The following is a 7,933-nucleotide window of genomic DNA, read 5'->3' as shown; positions in this document are numbered from 1 at the left end:
CATGAGTAGCTTTCATAAAACATTTCAAGGCCATTTGATGCTTTTCTAATTTGATTTGGATTTTTCTAATTGAGATGTCCATTTTATGCACCTTTGCTTTAGCATGATCATTTGAGCTACTTGCTTTGTGAATGGATGCTGGTGCTTTTGAGGACACTTTGTTGATTGATTGAACTTGCAATATGTGAAATATTGACTTCTGTTTTGATCATTTGGTTTGATTTTGAACCTAACCTTTGTACTAGTTGTTTTGTACATAACTAATTGTGCTTTGTGTTTCAGATTTGGACATTTAGCATTGATGTTTGGTTTGGTCTCACTTTGTGAGATGCAAATGCTTTGAATTCTAACCTTTGATTGTTTTATAGGATTCTAAGTGAGGCTTTAGCTCATTTGAGTCCTTGAGCATTTGTTCATTGAGTTGTGTACAGTTGAATGGTTTCTCTGTTTGCTGTTGGTTTTCTGATTGAGATATTAACTGTTTAGCTTTTGTACAGGTACATTAGTAGCTTGCTAGCTTTGCTTTTGCTTAAGCTTTGGAGTGTGGTTGATACACCACTGAGTTAGTTTAGCCTTCTTACTCCATGTAGTCTGGAAGTCCTGTCACCTTTTTGGCAGGCATTTGGTTGAAGTCCTCCTTATGAGGCTCTGATTGTGTTTGTTTACATTTATGCCAAAGACCTCCCAGTGAGGCATGTTACTTGATAAGTCCTCCTAAGTGAAGAGGCAATTGACAGATAGAAGGGATTAGCAATCAATCCCCTGTTATTCAGTGTGTCGTTCATTATGCTCGCACTACGTGCTAATGCTCTTGATCATGAACCCAAGATCTTTGTCCAGTGTCTGTCAAGTGGAATAGGGTCCCTCTTTCTGGATCCCCACGCTTTCATTGTCATTGAGCTCACCCTGGCCAGGGTTAAGAGCATGAGGTCTCATCCTCATTACCATGTTGATCTGCTCACCCTGACGTTCAATGTCAGTGGTTAAGAGCCCAGTTGACTACCCTTACAGTTTGGCTTGTTTGTCGAGGTTGATATGACCCCTCTTGACTAAAGCCTACCCATTGTTTGGGCCTCTTGTATGTATATAGTGTGTGATGCTTGTTCACTTGTGTTGGCACGGTTATTTGCTTTCCTCTAAATTGACTTGCTTCCTGTGTGAGTTAGGTTCTGATTAGAGATCTCAACTTAGGGATTGTGGATTGCATGACAACTATTAGGCTCGAGTCTTAGTCTCCCTATTAGTTTGTTTTTTCCCTGGTCTCTGGTTAGGAGAGTGTTTTCTCCCCTGTTAAGGGGAACTACGTCGCCCTAATTCTCATACCAGATGAGATACGTAGGCAGGAGATCGAGCGAGATCTCTCCGGGCACTATTTTTGTTTTTTGCGTGTGTTCAACCTTTTTTCTTTTTTGTGTGTGTGTTTCACCCTTTTTCTTTTTGCTGTTTTGTTTTCGTGTGTTTATTCATCCTTTTCTTTGAGTCTCTGGGTGTTCACCCTCTTCTTTGTTTTGGTGTGAGTAATTGTTTGTCCAGCGTGGACGTGTGTGGTATGTTTATACCTTGGGGATTTCTTCTGTTACCATTTGGGGTTCACTCACCTGGGGTTCATTTGTGATGATGGTTATCATCTTTGGGGTTCATTCGTGACGGTTGTCACTCACTTGGGGTTCATTTGTGATGATGGTTATCATCTTTGGGGTTCATTCGTGACGGTTGTCACTCACCTGGGGTTCACTTGTGACGATTGGTAGTCACTTTGGTGTACGCTGGTTAGCGTTTGCTATTGTTGGGAGTCGGATGTAAGTCCATGTATTGGCATTCTGTTTCCTTTTGGGTGTTTCTTTTGACTTCTCAGCGTCTCTTTTTGGTTTTTGTTACTGTTAGGAGTCGGGAGTAAGTCCATGTATTGGCATTCTGTTTCCTTTTGGGTGTTTCTTTTGACGTCTCAGCGTCTCTTTTTGGTGTGTGTTATCATTAGGAGTCGGGAGTAAGTCCATGTATTGGCATTCTGTTTCCTGTTTGTTATTGTTAGGAGTCGGGAGTATGTCCATGTATTGGCATTCTGTTTCCTTTTTGAGTGTTTCTTTTGACGTCTCAGCATCTCCTTTTGGTGTCTTATTCCAGCGTGCGTTAGTCGAGCTACGAGTGCTCTGATTCTTCTTTGGATACAAAAGATACGTAGGCATAGGACGCGATGTCTTAGCGAGCATGTCTCCATTTCCCCGAACTACGTTGACTCTGATGTTTGTTTCTGACAAACTACGTAGGCCCAGGATGCGACATCCTACCGAGTCCACTTCCTCCGTTTTCCCTCACCTGTTTATAATTCCAGTTTGTGCAGTTTCTTTGAGCAATTTATTAGCAACCTTTTTCCTACTTTTTGAGCTATCGTTTGAGCGTGGATCCCGTCGAGTACGGCGGATGTGAGGGGTGCTAATACCTTTCCCTTGCGTAACCGACTCCCGTACCTTGCAATCTCTGGTCGTAAGACCGTTCCTTTCCCTTTCTTAGGTTAGTCCTGCGCTCCCTTTCCGTCATAGGATGAATAACGTCGGTGGCGGCTCTGTATTTCATTCGCCGATTGTTTTTCGTGTTGCGACACACAACTACTTGTGTTTCCTGCTCTAATTCCTCCATAGGTGTATCGATGCTTTGTGATTCTTGAATTTCTTCAAGCTCTACTTTTCTCCCACTGATTCCTTTAGAAATAAAATCCTTTTCTAGGAAAACTCTAGTTCGAGCGACAAACACTTTACCCTCTGAACGATTGTAGAAGTAATACCCTCTTGTTTCTTTAGGATACCCCACAAATAAGCATTTGTCAGATTTGGGCTCAAGCTTAGTTCAAATTTGTCGTTTCACATAAACTTCGCAACCCCAAATCTTCATGTAAGACATATGTGGTTTCTTACCACTCCATATCTCATATGGTGTCTTCTCAACCTTTTTGGATGGAACACGGTTAAGTGTGTAAGCTGTTGTCAATAATGCATGTCCCCAAAAGGAGTTTGGAAGATCGGCGTGACTCATCATGGATCGGACCATGTCTAACAGGGCTCGATTTCTTCTCTCAGATACACCATTCCATTGGGGTGTTCCAAGAGGAGTAAGTTAGGATAGGATCCCACACTCTTTCAGATGGTCATCAAACTCTAGGCTTAAATATTCACCACCTCGATTTGATCGAAGAGTTTTAATATTCTTACCTAGTTGGTTTGGTACTTCATTCTTGAATTCCTTGAAGTTTTCAAAGGACTCTGATTTGTGTTTCATTAAATGCACATAACCATATCTACTGAAATCATCAGTAAATATGATGAAGTACTGAAAACCTCCTCTTGCTGGTATGTCCAGTGGTCCACATACATTAGTATGTATGAGGGCCAAAAGATCATTAGCTCTTTCACCTTTTCCTGTGAATGGAGATTTTGTCATCTTCCAAGTACTTTGGGCAGTTTCTCTTCCATTGTTCGGTCTTACCGCAATGGAAGTAGGTGCCTTCTTTTGTTATGCCTCCACTAGGCTTTAAAGCAGCAACGATGGGTTTGGGTTTGTCAACTTCCTTGCCTTTCCCTTTATCACCCTGCTTAGTGGGCCTTTGGTTCTGTCTCTTTCCATTTCCGATCATCAGAATGGACTTCCCTTTTGACTTCAGATTCTGCTCGCCAGTTCTTAACATGGCGAGCAGTTCAGGAAGAGATTTGTCCATATCATTCATATTGAAATTTAGGACAAATTGACTGAATCTATCTGGCAACGATTGCAAGATCAAATCAGTCGCAAGTTCCTTTTCGAGGGGAAAACCCAACCTTTCAAGGTTTTCCACGTACCCAATCATCTTGAGCACATTGGGACCAACAGGGGCTCCCTCAGCTAACTTGCTTTCAAAAAGGGCTTTTGAAACTTCAAACCTCTCAGGCCTTGCTTGCTCTTGATAGAGCATCTTCAGGTGTTCGATCATATCGAACGTTGTCATGTTCTCATGTTGCTTTTGCAACTCTGAGTTCATGACATCCAGCATGAGACAAGCAGTTTCATTTGCATCATCGACATGCTTCTTATAAGCATCTCTTTTTGCCTTAGGTGCAGAACTAGGAGGTTCCTCTTCAGGAATAGGTGTCTCCAAGACATACAACTTTCTATTATGTTTGAGGACAATCATCAGGTTTCGGTGCCAATCCAGAAAATTTGTCCCAGACAATTTATCTTTGTCAAGGATTGATCGCAAAATGTTTGTTGTTTGTTGAGATTAATGAAAATATAAGTATCATTAACATATTTAATTAGGCCTTTAATTAAACATGCTCCCACTATTTTACTCAAAACAAATGACCCTCATCATTTGATTCGGAAAATCCCGTTGGAAGACTTTCTAGTGGGTCGAGATCCATATTTCACTTCGTTCTAAGTCCGCGTAGGCGGATTACACAAAACTAGGTTATTTAGGTAGGAACTCCTTCCAATTGTATCTCATATAACTCTCGAAAATTTCAGTTGGGTGAATAACTCCTTATTCCAATCCATCATATGGATCATTCCCAACTCTTGCTTCTAAACATATATAATCTTATTATAATTTGTTTAGTTAAGTTTGACCCATTGTTTTAACAATTGGATATTACAATTATCCCATCGCATCTTACCAATATAGAACATGCACCTCGCGTAGGCGAAACCTACATTATCCGATACTAGTCTTAATGAGTGTTAAAACTTGGAAAGTATAAACTTAATATTTAATTTGAGGGAATTTGCAATTCTCTGATCTCACCGGCTTATTTATCATATAAATCGTCTCTCACATGCATCATGTCATACGGTGAACTGACTTTATTTGGATTTGTAATCGCAATGTCGCGGTTAGCAAGAGTCGCCACCGACTTTTCTTTTATCCCTTAAGGAAAGGTGGAAAAGAACAGGAAAGACCTTAATTTTAAATTCTTAGGTTCGGGAGGTACTTTATACAAAGGGAAGGTATTAGCACCCTTTGTATCCATGGTTATCCATGGGCTCTTAATTGCTCAATCATTTATGTTTTCTTTGTTTGAAAAAGGTGGTTGAGAAATGTATGAAAAATGTTTTGAAAAGGAGAATTTAACTTTGTAATGATTCTTGCATGAATGTATACAAAGTGGTTATCTCATTTAGTTTTTTGAAAGTAGTTTAGAAAAATATAACTTGGCAATGATCCTAGTACGGATGTATGCTAAGTGGTGATTTTCCAAAAGAAGACGTTTGAAAGGTGTGGGGTGTGAAAAGCATTTTTTGTTATGAATGAGCAATTAAGGTTATACCTGTCCGAGGTCTTTCCGGGCATTTCCTATCCTTATGAGGGTAAAACTGTCCTTACTATTGAGAAGCAAGTAGTTTATCCTTGGGATATATAAGGGTCATCGTAGGGTCATCGATAGGTCATTGAAGGCAACAATTGTGAGGATACCTTAGCATTCGAAGGGACTATCATCATTTAACCGTAGGCTACACCGAAGGGTCATCGAGGGACAAAATGGTATTTTCGAAGGCAACATCCGAGGGACTATGATGATTTTACCGAAGGGTCTTTGCTAAGGATATCCCCATATTCGCGGGACATGACCGTAATATTGTAATCGTGGGGTAATAAAGAGAGGTCCGATGTCATTTATTTAAAGTCCATGTTTTAAGTCCATTAGGTAATTATGGTGATACCGCATTAAATCGATACATTAAAATCAACATTACATTAAAAATTAATATGGTAAAATTAATTAGGCAATCAATATGGATCTTCACATTAAAGTGAAATGATTTAGGATCCCCCTCCATGAAGGCTTCCCATGCATAAAGCGGAGTATTAGCCGGCTATTTCTTCGGAAGTATGCTAACCTTGACCATAAACACACGGATTAAAGCATAAAATACAATTGGAAATTGCATCATAAGATAAATATAGCAGCCAAGAATTTAGGCCAAATAATGCAGAATCATCATTAGGTAAACATGAAATAGGCAGCAAAAAGCAAAGCAGCCCCTGGCCCGGTCGCCTCTGCTTCGCCTAGCGAAGGCTCAGCGAAGGCTCGCTGCGGGCTCGCCTAGCGATGAGCTAGCGAGCGGCCACGAGTTTGAAATTTGAGAACATTATGATCTCAACCTGCAGCATGGCTTATGGCATCCAACATACAATTATATGGTTCAGTTTCACAATAGGCAAACACATTTAAATTCTCATGCAAGACTTCAAAATGTTTATGAATTCAATTATAATCCACAAATTAAGAACATGAAGTGGTACCATATGCCAAGTGAAAATACAAAACGATATCACATGCAAATTAAGATACTAAAGTGATACCACATGCAAAATAAGGACACCAAATGATAATCATATGCCAATTAACCATATGCCAATTAAGAAGCTAAAGCGAATAATAGTGAAGCTAACCTGTTTGCAAATCAAGTCGTAACCTTGAATTGGCGAGCCGGATTGAGTTGGACGGCGGTAGCTTCGGAGCGAGTAAGCGGCCTTCAGGGTTTCCGCCTTCTGAATTCTTTGGATCAGCAGGGTTTCTGTGTTTCTCCCTCTGGATGCGTGTTTCCGTCCGTCTTCGTCCGTCTGTGTGTGTTTTTTTCGTAGCAGAGGAGCAGGTATTTATAGTAGAGGTAGTAGTGACCTAATGGGCTTAAAATGAGGTCCAAAAATCTCAAACTTCGCAAGCTTCGCTAGGCGAAGGAATTGCTCGCCTAGCGAGCAAACTAGGTCTGGGCCTTTTCCTGGATCTGACGCTTCGCTGGGCGAGTGCCATGACGAAGCATTCGCTAGGCGAAGGGATTGCTCGCCTAGCGAGCAAGCTATTTTGGGCCCCTTTTGGATTGGGCCTGTTGTGAGCTGGGCTTTTGTTCACTTGATGTCGGTGCCTTGCAGAATAAGTCGGAGGGTCTTGAGAAAATGTTTGGTAATGCCAACGGGCAAATTTTGGGGTATGACAGCTGCCCCTGTTCAATATTCTCGAACCGAGAGAGTAGAATGGCATGTGCCGTTCGTGGTCTGGAGGTGAAAGATTATTGAACACTTAGAATGCCCCAAAAATTTGCACTTGTTCATTTGTCTTGACGGGGATGGGCTTAAAGATGCCATCCAAGAAACTTGCTGAGGAGATTTCCAGATTGTGTCGTACGTTAGACGATATCTAGAGACATGGGTGTCACACCGGGTCATACAGCAGACCGCATAGTGAACCATCCATTATGCTGTTGACTTCGTTGGGGAGTCAGAGTATGTTATACTGCTGGGGATAAGGGATCAGAATGGACCATACGTTAGACCGTGTCTGAATACCAGAGTGAGTTGTTCATTAGGCAGATGACTTTGCTGGGGATGAAAGATCAGAATGGATCGTACGCTAGATCGTATCTGAGTTGCAGAATGAGCCGTACGTTAGGCTGAAGCTGTTGAAAAGGGAATAGTCGTATACTAGACTACCATTCAGGAATGTACCTGTCCGAAGGTAGCACCTGAGGAAGGGAATAGCCGTATACTAGACTATTATTCAGGAATGTACCTGTCCGAAGGTAGCACCTGAGAAAGGGAATAGCCGTATACTCGACTATCATTCAGGAATGTACCTGTCCGAAGGTAGCACCTGAGAAAGGGAGTAGCCGTACACTAGACTATCATTCAGGAATGTACCTGTCCGAAGGTAGCACCTGAGAAAGGGAATAGTCGTATACTAGACTATCATTCAGGAATGTACCTGTCCGAAGGTAGCACCTGAGAAAGGGAGTAGCCGTACACTAGACTATCATTCAGGAATGTACCTGTCCGAAGGTAGCACCTGAGAAAGGGAATAGTCGTATACTAGACTATCATTCAGGAATGTACCTGTCCGAAGGTAGCACCTGAGAAAGGGAATAGTCGTATACTAGACTATCATTCAGGAATGTACCTGTCCGAAGG

Source organism: Lathyrus oleraceus, chromosome 2 (genome assembly GCF_024323335.1).
Source record: "Lathyrus oleraceus cultivar Zhongwan6 chromosome 2, CAAS_Psat_ZW6_1.0, whole genome shotgun sequence".
NCBI lineage: Eukaryota > Viridiplantae > Streptophyta > Magnoliopsida > Fabales > Fabaceae > Lathyrus > Lathyrus oleraceus.
Note: the sequence above shows the minus strand (reverse complement) of the source record.